General features: G+C 39.1%; 1 long non-coding RNA gene across 1 annotated transcript in view; it reads right to left on the bottom strand.

The window, feature by feature from the left end:
- The window catches only part of LOC126640738 (uncharacterized), a 56,014-nt gene extending 54,096 nt beyond the window's left edge, over positions 1 to 1,918 (bottom strand). Inside the window, exon 1 of the long non-coding RNA XR_007629124.1 lies at positions 1,850 to 1,918. This is a non-coding gene — a long non-coding RNA (uncharacterized LOC126640738). The remainder of the gene's footprint in view (positions 1 to 1,849) is intronic.
- Between the last annotated feature and the right edge of the window lie 12,076 nt (positions 1,919 to 13,994).

Below are 13,994 nucleotides of genomic sequence, written 5' to 3'. Positions count from 1 at the left end.
ACTTGGTTCAGCTACCTACAGAAATATAAGACAGTTTCTTTCCTGTCTTCTTGTGTTATCATTAATTGCCACCAATTCCACCAATCATTGCAGTGCTCACCAAATTCATAAAAAGGGACTTGCCAAATAGTAAACTCCAATAGTATTTTTCTGTCACAGTTGACATAGTCTGCCTTAGAGTTGGTGCTAAAGCTGATTTCTTTTTTCCTAGTTAAGGCCACAAATTATAAGATATAGTATTAGTTGGTTGCTGGTTTGTGAATGAATACAAACATATAGAATAAACAGCAGCAGCTTTCTAAAACTTGAAAACTCCTCACTAATTGTGAACTCTTCAAAAAATACATAGTGGGAGAGCTTGCTGTACCAGTCCATTAGTGTAATCAATGCAAAATAAGATGGTAAAAAACCCACACTTGGAACCAGGAGCAGCATAGATTCCCAGGACTCCATTTTCCATTACTGGTCAAATTAGTATCTCAGGTGATACAATATAATGAGTTAAACCTTCTCAAAAAACATGATTAGATATGATCATTCCTCTTCCACTTCTTCTAGCTAGTGAGAAAAATCCACACACTCTATTCACAAAGTTTAGGGGGACCACTGGGTTATTTGTTGTTCCCTCTAATACATCACATATAAATTTCATCCAATTGTCCCCCTGCTAAACTCATGAACCTGCCAACAGAAAGACACTGGATTTTGATTTGAAGAATTTATAGGGCACAAGTCCACTTCCTAGCTTGTCCTGAAGGTTCATTAATGAGTTGTTCCTCCTTGAAATTTGTACAGGATCAGCTGCTAGCATTCACTGTGCTGTTTTCATCCCTTGTGCATTTTTATAGTTGGCATGTGCTTCCTATGGAGAAATACTGCACAGAATCACAGAATATGCTGAGTTGGAAGGGACCCACAAGGATTATCAAGTCCAGCTCTTAGCCCTGCACAGGACCATCCCCAAGAGTTACACCATGTGCCTGAGAGCACTGCTCAAATGCTTTTTGAACTCTGACAAGTTTTGTGCTGTGACTGCTTCCCTAGGGAGCCTGTTCCAGTGCCCAACCACCCTCTGGGTGAAGAACCTTTTTCAAGCATCCAACCTAACCCTTCCCTGATACAACTTCAGGTTGTTCCCTTCGGTCCTCTCGCTGGTCACCATAGAGAAGAGATCAGTGCCTGCCCCTCCTTTTCCTTTCACAGGGAAGTTGTAGACTGTGATGAGGTCTTCCCTCAGTCTCCTCTCCTCCAGGCTGAACAGACCAAGTGACCTCAGCCACTCTTCATATGGCTTCCTCTCAAGGCCTTTCAACACCTCTGTTGCCCTCCTTTGGACACCTCTAAGAGCTGAATATCTTTCCTACATTGTGGTGCCCCAAACTGCACACAATATTCAAGGTGAGGCCCACACCAGCACAGAGTAGAGCAGGATAACCACCTTCCTAAACTGGCTGGCAATGGTTTGCCTGATGCAGTCCAGAACTTCAATCAAACCATCTCCCAGATACTTCTATTTGCACCTGCAGAGCATATTCTTCAGCCTTCAAATCACTTGCATGCAAGTATTCTTTTGTCTTCAGTTTCTCATTCTCTCTTTTTCAAAGCAACCTCTGTGGTTCACTACCAAAGCTCAGTAGTACTGTCACAAAGGGAGATGCTGTCGCCAGGGTCCTGCTATTTTGTACGCCCCAGCAATGCCTTAGTTTCCACTCTCTGCAGAGGGTTGCTGCTGAAATACCTACACAGGCACCTCTCTATGTCCAAAGACCGTGTTCTGCAGCCATGCCCAAATTTTTTTGATCCTGGATTATAAACTATCATTTGAAAATCACTAAATGGCTTTGCTTACCACAATACCGCGATCCCTCCATTTGACGGTCTGCTGATCACTGTAGTATCTCCACATTTTCTCAGTAACAAAGACTACTGCTAAAAATAAGCACTAGTTTCAGTCCTGTGACTGTCTTGACAGTATCTCGCTAACAGATAAAATAAGATCTATGAGGGTTCCTCATTTGCAAGCAGTCGTAGGATTTTTCATTTACCTTGATTCTGAACTATGACTTTACCTTGATAGAAGACAATACTAATATATAAATAAGAACACAGAATTGTTGACAAAACATCTTGATAACCACTGATCACAGTGATGTACATCAGTCATCTCTTCAGCCAACTTCTCTATGCTAGATTAATACAAGTAAACTATGCCTACTGATTTTAAAGGATTTGCCATAGATACTTGCCATCATCCTACTCAGATAGTAAAGCTCTGTAAGATTCTCTATCAGGTGGAAATGATTTCTTCTACTTCTTTACAGGCACACAGAGCTATATTTAATGTTTTTTCCCCCATCTTCCAAATCTCCAGCTAGTAATGTGCCACCTAATTTCCAAAATTTACATTATTGCTCGACTATTTATGCTCTCTATCCTTCTTTTCCCTGGAACTTGATTTTTTATTTTTTCTATTGTTTGCCTAATAATTGTCTTCTGTTACATGACCTGTCATTTATTTCATTATTATATAATTCTATAGATTTTAGGTTTATGTGTATATGTATACACACACATATAAATCACTTTTTTGTTTCATTCCATCTCTGAGTCCTAAAGCCTTTTGCTTTCTGACTATCTGATACTGTAGTTACATGCATTATGAATCGTGCAATGCTCCTGTGTGACCGTTTTGCATCCGTCATTCTCAAGGATTTACAGGAAGTGGGCACAGATGATATGACTGGACAAAGTAACATGGCTTTGCAATTATCCTCTGGTACACGCTTTCAGTCACTGGCATTAGGAAATGAAAGCTCATCACATACAACTAAGCTGCTTTGGAAAAATACTCAGGAAACATGTGGAAGAGATATTAACAGAAGCATTTCATCTACCCCTCATTGGTGCCAGATGCTGAGTAGCCAGCAGACGCAAATTATTTTTAGCTTACAGCTCGACATCTGTCCTCAGGTCAAGAGTTGATGCCCTTCAGAGAAAGGAGGCATGGCACACTGGCAGGCAGCAGGGTCATGCTTCTCTGTAGACTGAGCTTCCTTTGCTTTTCTTTCAAGTACATGATAATCTTTAGAGAGAGTACTCTAGAAGGGAGATGAGTTTGTGGATAGAAGCAAGGAAGTCAGAGACTTGTGAAAGACAGTCATCCCATTTTTCACGCAGATTTCTATCCTTTGTATCCAGGATTTTTTACCATGTTCCTACATCATGTACTATATTAGATTTCAAGGCTCAGTTAACCAGAAAGTGTTCCTCCATACAGATAAGTAACTCACAGGTCTGGTTAATTTGCCACTGGGCCCTGCTCTGATGCTAATAAAAACCAATACATTTTTCCAAGATGAAGTCAATCCTCCTCGAATACTGTAAAACCTCTGAATATAAACTTTTCTGGAAAGTCTAGAGGGTATATAAGAAGCTCCAGTGAAAAGAACCATTTAAAATTTCTTGAGCTCTCATATGGAAATAATATTCATATAACATTTTCACTATATATTAACGAATGTGCTTCATATATTAAATACATACTTTTAGCAGACCTGTTTTCATTGACATTTGATGTGCAAATATTAGTATTTGTAAAAGTACTTACTCCTATGCCTAGCTTCACATTACACAAAGAAGAGAGGAATGTAAGGTCCTGGGGTGAGAAGAAGAACCAGCACATTTCATTCTCAGTCACTGACTCAAATTAAGGTCAGCAGCAATCAAAGTTGTTTGCAGAAGAACAGAGTTCAATGATTCATGTGAAATAAATCATCATTCTCAGCAGTCAAATCCACAAAGCTAATCACTCATGTTGCTAAAAAGCAACATGAATAAAAAAGAATACAGAACCCCGTTCCTGAGCAGACACATCCTGCAAAGTGCCTTGCAGGTAGCCCCTGTCCTGAGCAGCACTGGCAAGATGGGGAGGAGAAGCCATGTATCCATTGCTTCCCTAGAGCCTATTCTGTGAATCAAGAAATTTCCATTTCCCAGGCTGTGAGATGTTCCTTGTCAGGAGAAGATGATCTCGAAAAAAGTGAAGACCTTATTTTGCAGGAATAGGAAATCATTTTTGTACACCTCAGGAAGTCATGTGCATGTCTGATGTACAAAATGAGTAAAAGATGCCACGCAGTTTGGTAGCATCACAACTTTGAAAGAATGCAGGAAGTGAAAAATTCACCATCAGTATGCTGATCACATATGTCTTGGCCAACTTTGGGAGAAGCTCTCCAAAAAAGACTAAGCTCTTCTTCAATCTAATGGTGGCTTTCAAGACATCATTTTCTGCCATTCAACCCAAGTCCAGATTTACTAGTGATAACAATCCAGTGTCATGGGTTAGCATTTGGAATGAATCATCAGTCACTAGGAAAGCAATGGCCAATGAACAATTAGTTTGCTCTTCAAGGGAGCAAATTTCCAAATCCAGGTGTTTATACACAAAGCTCACATCTGCCCTGCTCTGAACTCCATCCTCCCAGTCTACAGCCAGCCCAAAACAACACAGGGAGACAGCTGAAGAAAATGGGACATAAAGAATGAGGAGAGAGACCTTTGATGCCAGCCCCCTGAAGGGCACAACAGCATCACTGTGCAATGCAAGGCAGCTGTTGATGTGGACAGATTTTCCGAGGTACTTGGAAAAGAAGTTCTGCTCAAGAAGTTGAGCAGACCTGATTTGGGAATCCTCTCTCATGCACTCAGTCTCAGTCACTCATAGGTGCTGCTGCACATAGCAGCATTCCTGAGAAATTTTTATTTTAGGCAGATGTGACTGGGATGAGCCTTAATGTTAACAAAATAAACTGAGGCCTGTCATTAAGGCATGTAAACGCTGTGATTTCTGACATTAATAACACTGCAAGCTAGCTTAGCATCCCATGCAGTAGTCTTTTCCTCCGAAAGGGAAAAGAATGACTCAACTCCATGAGAAGCTGAGAAAATGGCAGGAGGAAAACAATGATCATCTTTGGAAAACATTTTACACCTATTTCCTGGTAGCTTCACACACACAGCTGGAAATGCTAAATTGTCTAATCACCTTTCTGCCATAGAACTTATCTAAGTGAGATCAGAATTTATATAATTGTGCTTCAAAGCAATAAGTCTGTCTGATCTTACTGTTCCAATCTTCTTCAAGTTACCATTTTTATTGCTTTTTTCAGACACTGTTATTTATAGGGGAAAGAAAAAAAGTTATTGACAACCTGTTCAAGTGTACCAGTCCCTGGAGAACAGATCAGCTTGGTGTGTCTTCCCGTGGAAGAAAGCTGCTGAGGAGACCTTTCTATTGGCTATCAAAAAGCACTGGGGATTTCTTCTGTTTTGGTTTAGCATTAGAGCTTTGTTTTTTTAAAAAAATTATACACTCTGACAGTGAACCTAGATGCTAGAGGAGCAATTCAGAAAGGAGAGTACCAATTATTGGGGTTTTTAGTTCACACTGGGGTTTACAGATATAAGCTCAGCAACCCCAAATCAAGAGAGAGGATATACCCAATAGTGAACACCAGCTACTTTACTTGGCACCAGCTGTGTGCTAAGCCTATTTGATTTGATTGACTTATGTGGGTCAGAGTCAGTCCGTGCTGAGCAGTGAAATGGGAATCCATGGCAATAGATTGACAGTTTTGTACAATCAAGTGTAAATGACTCAATACAAAACTTGCAACCTGAAATTTATAATTGCTTTGGCAATCTGTTTCTATGGCAGCAGCTAATTTCCTGCAGCTACTTCAGTGACTAGTAACATCAACTATATTACTGCAAAAAGATGTCTCTTCTTATGACTCAACTACCAGAAATACTATATGTGTTAAGTGTTAAGAAATGTAATCTATATGCTTCAACAGAGTCCCTATTGACATATGAATAAATTCAATATTTCTATGTATTCAAACTTTTGCAGTGAAGGTTAGAAGACCAAAAAAGGAAGAATCATCTGAGGTTTACATGAATAAGACTAGCTCAGCAGTTTCTATGGCACAAGATTGACAGAAAAATAGCCATACTGAGGTAAGGAAGAAAAGGAGGCTCAGGGGAGACCTTGTCATTCTCTACAACTACCTGAAAGGAAGTCGTAGCAAGGTAGGGGTCAGTCTGTTTTCCCAAGTAACAAGTGAAAGGATAAGACTAAATGGCCTCAAATTGTTCTAGAGGAGGCTTAGATTGGATATTAGGAAAAATTTATTCACCCAAAGAGTTGTCTGTCAAGCATTGAAACAGGCTGCCCTGATAAGTGGTGGATTCACCCTCCCTGGAGGTATTTAAAAGACATGCAGATGTGGTGTTTGGGCATGGTTTAGAGGTGAATTTGGCAGTGCTGGGTTAACAGGTGGACTTGATGATCTTAGAGGTCTTTTCCAACCTAAACCATTCTGTGGTTATGTGCTGGCTCACAGAAAGTCATCTAGTGACTGCTGGCTGCTGTGTGAGCAGGAAGAATATAGCAGGGGCAGCACTGAAAGAATCAGTCTTGAACACTGAGACTTTCTAGCTGACTGAACTGTTGAGGTCATGAAGGCAGCAAACAGAACCACACTAGTGTCATCCTCCTTGAAATAGGACCTATGTTTATATAACATCTACCAGATTACACGGTGGTGTATCAGTGTAATGCTCTATGAACACTTCAGTAGCTGCTGCTGAAGCGTTCTGCTTTATGACATACACAGTAAAGAGGGGAAGGGTCTTGCATCTCTTTTCAGGTAGATGCTGCAACCAATAAAAAGTATACCACATGGCCTGTTAACACCCACAACACTCTAATGATTTGTTTCCCAAGAGAAACCACTTGTTTGTTACTGGTATTGAGAGGTTCAGAATCTTGTTGGGACAAGTTCTGATGATTAACAACAATCTGCTGCCTTATCCAGAGCCTACATCAGATTTCTCATTTTGGGAATTGAACCAGTTCATGAGATCTTCTCTCTAGAGGCATTTAGAGGAAATGTTCTGCAAGGCTGATGCTCAAAAAACAAGCAGAATATTTTTTGATTGAGAATAATTTTTCAAAATAGTTACAATCTGCAATATTTATTCCTATTTCCTTCAAATGAAAGTAAGAATAAATGCATTTAGTTTTAAATCAAAATATAGTGTGTTGCATCAAACCACAAAATGTTGATTCATTTTTTCCATTTCACTTTGGGTTTAATCACAGATGCTTCTTTTTTTTTTTTTTTTTTTTTCCTTTTTTTAAATCAGTACAATGTTATCCCTGGGAATTTAGACTAAATAACATTAAATCAATTTTAATTAAAAGCTTTAGTTATTTCCCTGCAGATTTTTTTCAAAATCAGAAATAGGCATGGAAGTTACTGGCACTATTCAGCATATAAATTTTTTACTAAAAGCATAGAAAAATTTGGGTTGGAGGGAACCTCTAGAGGTCATCTGGTCCAATCTCTCGTTCAAACCAGGAGTCAGTTGACTCAAGGTCTTCGCAAACTGTGCTTTCAAAATCTCCGAGAATGAGGAGTCACCAGCCTCTCTGGCATTAAGCTGCATCTGTCAGACGCATTTGCTCCATGAAGTAGCTTGTGTGGTGGTCTCCCACTGTGGGATGTGACTTATTTACACAGCTATCAGAGATCAAGTTATAATGTCTGCAAGTAAACCAAAGTTCAATATATCATGTGCTACTATGTGCAACAGTTGTTCAGAGATGTTGTTTCTGCTCTTGCAGCCAACAGGATTGCAATCATCAGGAAATTCAAGGTGTGGAGTGTCATAGTTATTACAAACCTGAAACTGCATAGGCACCCCAGATCTGTCACTTTTCACTTGTTTATTTCTGAGAATTAGAAGTAAATGGGAACAGTTTTTAAGAAAGTTTAAACTTTCAGTGAGTTTTCCTGCACTACAAACTTTAATAAATACTTCTTTAGGAAAAACAGAAATTAATGTCCTCATAAACACCAACAATTCACTAGTTTACCAAATCCCCATTCCACTTACTCTCTAGAATTATAATTAAAGAATACTAATAGCTTTTATCTAGCTTATCCTTGAAGTAAGATCTGAATCTACACTCTGGAGTTATTGATATCCCTTCACTGCTAAGTGAGTGGGGGTCTGGCTCAGTTGGAGTTCATTTTCCCATAGCAGCCCTCACAGTGCTGTGCTTTGCATTGGTAGCCAGAAGGGTGTTGATAATGCGCTCGTGTTTTGGCTACTGCTGAGCACAGCATCAGCACTGTAACATTCCTTCCTCAAACGAGGGGAAGACCCTGGGAGGAGACCCAAGTAGGCCAGCTGACTCAAAGTGACCAAAGGGCATTCCATACCATATGTCAGCTCAGGTATAAAAGCTAAGGCAAGGAGAAGGAAGGCAGGCATTCATTTGGTTATTTGTCCAGATATGATTAGGAGGAATCAAGGTCAGTGTGTACGCCTTTTTAGGAAACATATGCCCTGTACTTACATCTAGCAACTGAGAGTTTGCCACTGTTTTCCTTCTTTTCAGCTGAAAGAACCAAGCTGCTATAACTACAGCAACATAACAGGAAAATACAAGAACATTTAAATCTTTTCTCTTGTTGCGCATTTCCTGTTCATTTTTGGTGTACTCATTTCCACATTATTACCAAAAATTTCTCAAAGCTTCCAGCAACACTGTCATAACAGTTCAAAAGACAAATTACATCCAAATTTGTCAGATGCCAATACAGACTTGATTTTTTTTTTCATGAATCTCTAAAAATAGAGTACACAACTCAACACATACTGATATTGCACAGTGGTCCCAAGATAAGCAGCAACATATCGAAATTTTGAATATTTCTTCTGCAATCTGTTGCCAACTCCTATTCATCTGGGATCTTCAGACATGTTTCTCATACTGATAGTAAAATGCTATAGATGTAGGAGTCCTTGACAATTTTCTTCCCTTTGATCTCTCTAGATTCTTCATCTGGCTTCTTTCATTACATATTTCTTTCTGCTCATCTTCACGGTCCTCCTCATGTCCCCTGCTTTTCTTTGTTATACCCCCTTCTTCCCAACTATGTATCCCAACAAACTACTTTGCTGAGCTTTCCCCAACACTTTTGTTCTGTTTTTTTTTTTTAATTCTATAATTGCTGTTAACATTTTTTCCTCCTGATAAGTACACTTAATTCACTCTTGAACTTGAAGTCTAAAAACCATAACTCTTCCCCTAGAAAACTGACTGATCAAACAAGCTGCAGTTACAGAGAACAGATGTTCTTGGGGGTGAGACCGGGATCAGCAGAGCACAGAGATGAGCTGAAGCAACCAGTGTTCAATTTTGTCCTTTCTTTGAATATAGTGTGTGTGCCATCAGGTTTCTAAGTTAACAATTTTGTAACTGTCTGAAAATACTTCACTATTATTATTATTATTAATAATAATAATCTTAGTCATCAGTCAAGTTAATCACAAATATCAGTCTCAAAATTTTCAGGGATGTTTTTCCAGACTGAAAACTGGCAGCAGTGTATAGGGCAGAAAACCCCCAATGTTTTACCACTCCTTGTTTCCTGTTTCTGGAATAGTCATCCTACAGAGCATCTCATTCTAACAGCCCGATGCAAGCAGAGTCAACATCTTTTGTATAATTTTAATTGTCTGGAAAGTATTTTTTGAATTTCAAGTCTTTGAATTCCAGCTTTTCCAAACAGAGTAGTTGCAGCAGGGTCCCATTGGTTATTTCTGCCTTGGTGTATTTGAAAGGCTTATTTACTTGAGAATGGATTATAACATGTGATAGTAATTAGCAGTAGAATTCTCATCAAATGCTAAATAAATTCCTTGTGATCAAAATTATATTAGGTAAATAAATACCAAATAATTGATAAACAAAGGCTTCTGCAGGAGTTGATTTTATGAAGAAAACTTAATGAAAGTACTGTGTCCTCAAGAACTTCCCCAAAGAATGGAAAAGCAGCAGGGAAGAAATTCAGTAATAACACCAGGATTAGTGTGCTTTTGTGTGTGTGTGTGTGCTTTTAAAAGGAAACAGAAACTAAAATAAGAGAGGACCAAACAGCTCACAAGAGGACGTGGATGACAGGAGATGGTAGAATCATTCAAAGACTCCTGGGCCTGCAGGTTACTTGATCACTCCTCAACCCTCTTTAAATACACAAAGAAGAAGTAGGATAGATTATTTATTGCAAAAAAATACAGTTCTGCTGAGCTTATCACCTTCAATAGGGTAGTCCTGATTTACACCAGATGAGAACCTGATCTACTCATTAAAGACTCATGCTTGATATCAGCAGGTTGTTTCCTGGCTTTGCATTAGACATTAGAGAACATCACTTGCCCTTTTAATCCAGATTTTGAAAGAAAATAATCCAAATCCATTTAATTTTTTTTTTTTAATTTTCATTACACTCTCTCAGGAAGTTGACGAAGGAGGGGACAGGGACAGCCCTTTTACAAAAGGATGACAAAGCATTTGGTTCATCTGTATTTTGTTAAAAAGAAAATGAAGTATGAAATTTAGAGGAGCAAATTTTCTCAGTCAGAATCAAAATCCACTGGATACAGTCTTAAATTATCCCTTTGGGGATTCATAAATCTTTGGTTAATTTGAGCAAAGATACCCTCTAGGGGAATAATACTCCTAATGGAATTGACAAAACAAGTGGAAAATGTCTTTTCCAGTCAGATTCACACAATTCCTTATTCAGAAGGAATGGAGACACAACTGAGAGCTCAAGAAAAGCAGTTCTCTTGAGGTTTCTTAGGAACTGGAAGCTGTAATAATTATCTTAGTCATCAGAAGGTAAGCATTTAATTGTACCAATAATGTCCCAGATTTTAGAATCAAAGCATGCAGTGATAACTATAAGCCATATTGATCGAAGACAGCTTTGTCATTTGGAAGAATATAAATAAAACCTTCCTAAAGAAGAAGAATTTTCTGTCCAAAATCTCTTTTTTAATTTGAATGTGGCAAAAATGAATATGCATAGATGCAAACAACTGAGGAGCAGCAGGTAATCAAAAATATTTCTCCTCTTATTGCACAAAGGTTTCACATTCATCTAAAAATAAATTACCATATTTTCAATCTAAGAATAATTTCTTCTTGGAGAGCGCTTTTCAGAAGACTTCATCTCTGTGTCAAATAAAATCATGCCAAATTTGCTGATGCGATGATGGGTCAGTCCTACAACAAAGACCACAAGACAAAGTGGCTTGTTATCCTGAATAGTAGTCTCTCAAATCATCTACTTCTGGACATTAAGGAGGAGGATTTTAGCTGGGAAATTTTTAGCAGGGAAAAAGAACATTTCTTTAAGATACAGAGGTGAAGAATTCACTCCATGTCAAGGTTAAATAAACCCAGCAGCTGGAATCAACTGTGCTCTTCATTGCATCTGTGATCTTCACCAGGTTAATCAATATGAGAACATGACCAAAATCTTGATATTTGGCAACATGCTGATTTTATTTGCTAATAAATCAGCGAGTGCATATATAAAGCTTTTTCTGATGATCTGCAGGACTCAAGAATGAAATTCAAATTTCCTTGAATTATGTCTTCAAAATGAATAGGCAAAATATATTTTTGACAATCTTATTTCAAAGCACAACCATAGGTTTTCAGCATGCTATACCTTTCCTCTCACTGGAATACAATATTGAAAGCTACAATGCACTTTCAAACAATATTGAATTTAAAACCCAAATCTCAGAGCAACAAGGTCATACTCAGAGTTAATATAGCCAAAGCATTCTTAACACCACTTCATTTTTCCCAGCTGGTGTGCACACTGTCTGCATGCCAATGGATCTCACGTAGCGAAGTGTGCCTGCATTGAATAAGTCCCTAGGAGAGCTCTCAGAGCTGTAGGAATGATCAGGCAGGAACCTTTTGCTGCTAGGTCGCTAATTAAACACCACCCTCAAGATAATAATGACTAATCTCTTTTAGCTAGTGTTTTAGTATCATGTGTATAGCAGGGCAGTGGTTTCAGCCCTGTTTCTAGCAGCCAGCAGCCACAATACAGAATGCACTTACACACCAGGAAGTGTTTGTTTGTCTGTTTGTTTGTTGCACTGAAAGCCTCCAAAGACAGAAGGATGTAAAGGACTTGAAAAAGAAACTGCCTTGCCAGACATAAGTGTGGCATTTGCTAATCACGCAAAATGCTAGAATAGTAGCATGGGTGAGTTTCAGGACTATGCATAGACCTAAGTATTTGTCCCACTCACTATGATGTCAGGGCAAGATATTATACTCTAGTTCCCTTATACTAGGGGCCAAAAAAAATCAGACTTTTCTTCTACTGATCTGTAAAGAGGATTAGGACCTATGTTCTCTCTCTCCCATCTCGTTGCCCTGTAACAACACATGCTAAGTCCTGTTCTTCAGGCACGTCCTCTCTCATCTCCTGCCTAAAATCCCCCTCCTCCACCTTCAGCTGAGTTCCATCCCTTCCTCTTTGGGGAAACAACACCTTTGCCTTGATTTGGAGAAGCCCTGAGTTAGGTGTAGAAACCCTGATCTACTGCTATCCCAGTTAAATGGAACGCTCACCCACTCTGTGTCATGAACCTGTCACCCCACTCCACCTACCCCAAGTCCTATCAGCTGTCAGGCACCACCAGCTGATATCTGGCTGTAGGATGTCCTCTGTCAGTCCCTTTGAAAAGTTTTCACTCTGAGAGTTCATAAAGTAATTATTCTAGGATAATAGCTTTGCACTGCCAAACATGACATTAAAGCCCATGTTTATGTACAGCCATAAAGGAAACTTCTAATTATGACTGCAAATGTATTTATAAATTCAATTTTAAATCCCTTTGGTATTTCTTCTGGCATGGTGGGGTTTTTTTCTTTAATAAAGACTAAATTGCTAGAAAATTTGCTTCTGAAGACTTGACCTTGAAATGAAATTCAAACCCTTACATGTCTAGACTGTACAGAGGAACCAGCTCCTTCCTCTTGCCAACTCCAGCATTTCTCAGAGGACTGCAGTTGAAGATAAAGGCAGCTGGTGACAAGGAGCAGTCAGACAAATGTGTACACATAGAACACTTTCTGTCTGGGGGATTTCAGCTTTTTTCCTACATTCTTTTGATGAAAATATGGAAATGTCAAGCTTCCAAAGCAGCCCGAACTTTCCAGAACTCTGGACCTCTTAAGAGACAAAGGCACTCAAGACCTGGTTAGGAAATGGTCATTAAAAAACCCACAAGCTGCACCCTGCAAAAACTTACCTGCTTCAAAACTCTCTCTTCACAAAGAACATGAGCTGTTTTTCAATATCAGTGCTGTTCAGTGACATATTATAAGCATTTTACAAAAGAAATCCACTTGACTACACAGCAGCTATAGAAATTTACTTTGCAGGCACGCATTAAGGCACACTGGAAGCCGTGCTCACCATTCCTCCTCAGTCACATGGAAGCTGGCTGCTCCTGTGGCCACACACGTGAGACAGGAAAACTTTGCTGCAGCCTGTGGAAAGCTTACCCATGACACGTGAGAGTGGCTCTCTTCCAACAGCAGATTTCCCCGTGGCTTTCCCTTGCTCTGGCACATGTCGATTCTGCATTATCTGCTTCTTAAAATATTTTTATTTATTTATCACTGCTATTTTGAACTACATAACAAATGCTAAACCCATGTCAGCACATAGATAAAGGGTTTTTTGGAAAGAAAATCTCAGAGGAGCCAGGGTGTCTAGAACAGCCATCTTAGTGCCGAGAGAGCCTTGCAGTATAAATCCTCACAGGCTGCTTCATTAATTAATAATCTTTAAGCATTTAATTGGTACTGCTGGATATATTCAGATCATAGAAATGACTCTGAGGAAGGATGCAGCAGGCATAGAGCTCTTTCAGGAATGTTTTTCCTGTGAACATTCCTATAACTTTTAGCCTGACACCAATAAAGCTCACCTTTCCACACAACATTCAGGGTGCTTCTGGAGAGTACAGATGTCTCATGCTTACTTCAATAGATGTTTTTTATATTCTTGAGGCTTCAGAGCAAGAAGAAACAT

The sequence above is a fragment of the Myiozetetes cayanensis genome, unplaced genomic scaffold (genome assembly GCF_022539395.1).
Source record: "Myiozetetes cayanensis isolate MyiCay16 unplaced genomic scaffold, myiCay2020 scf2-11, whole genome shotgun sequence".
NCBI classification, from domain to species: Eukaryota; Metazoa; Chordata; class Aves; order Passeriformes; family Tyrannidae; genus Myiozetetes; species Myiozetetes cayanensis.
This window is presented reverse-complemented; position numbering and strand designations above follow the sequence as displayed.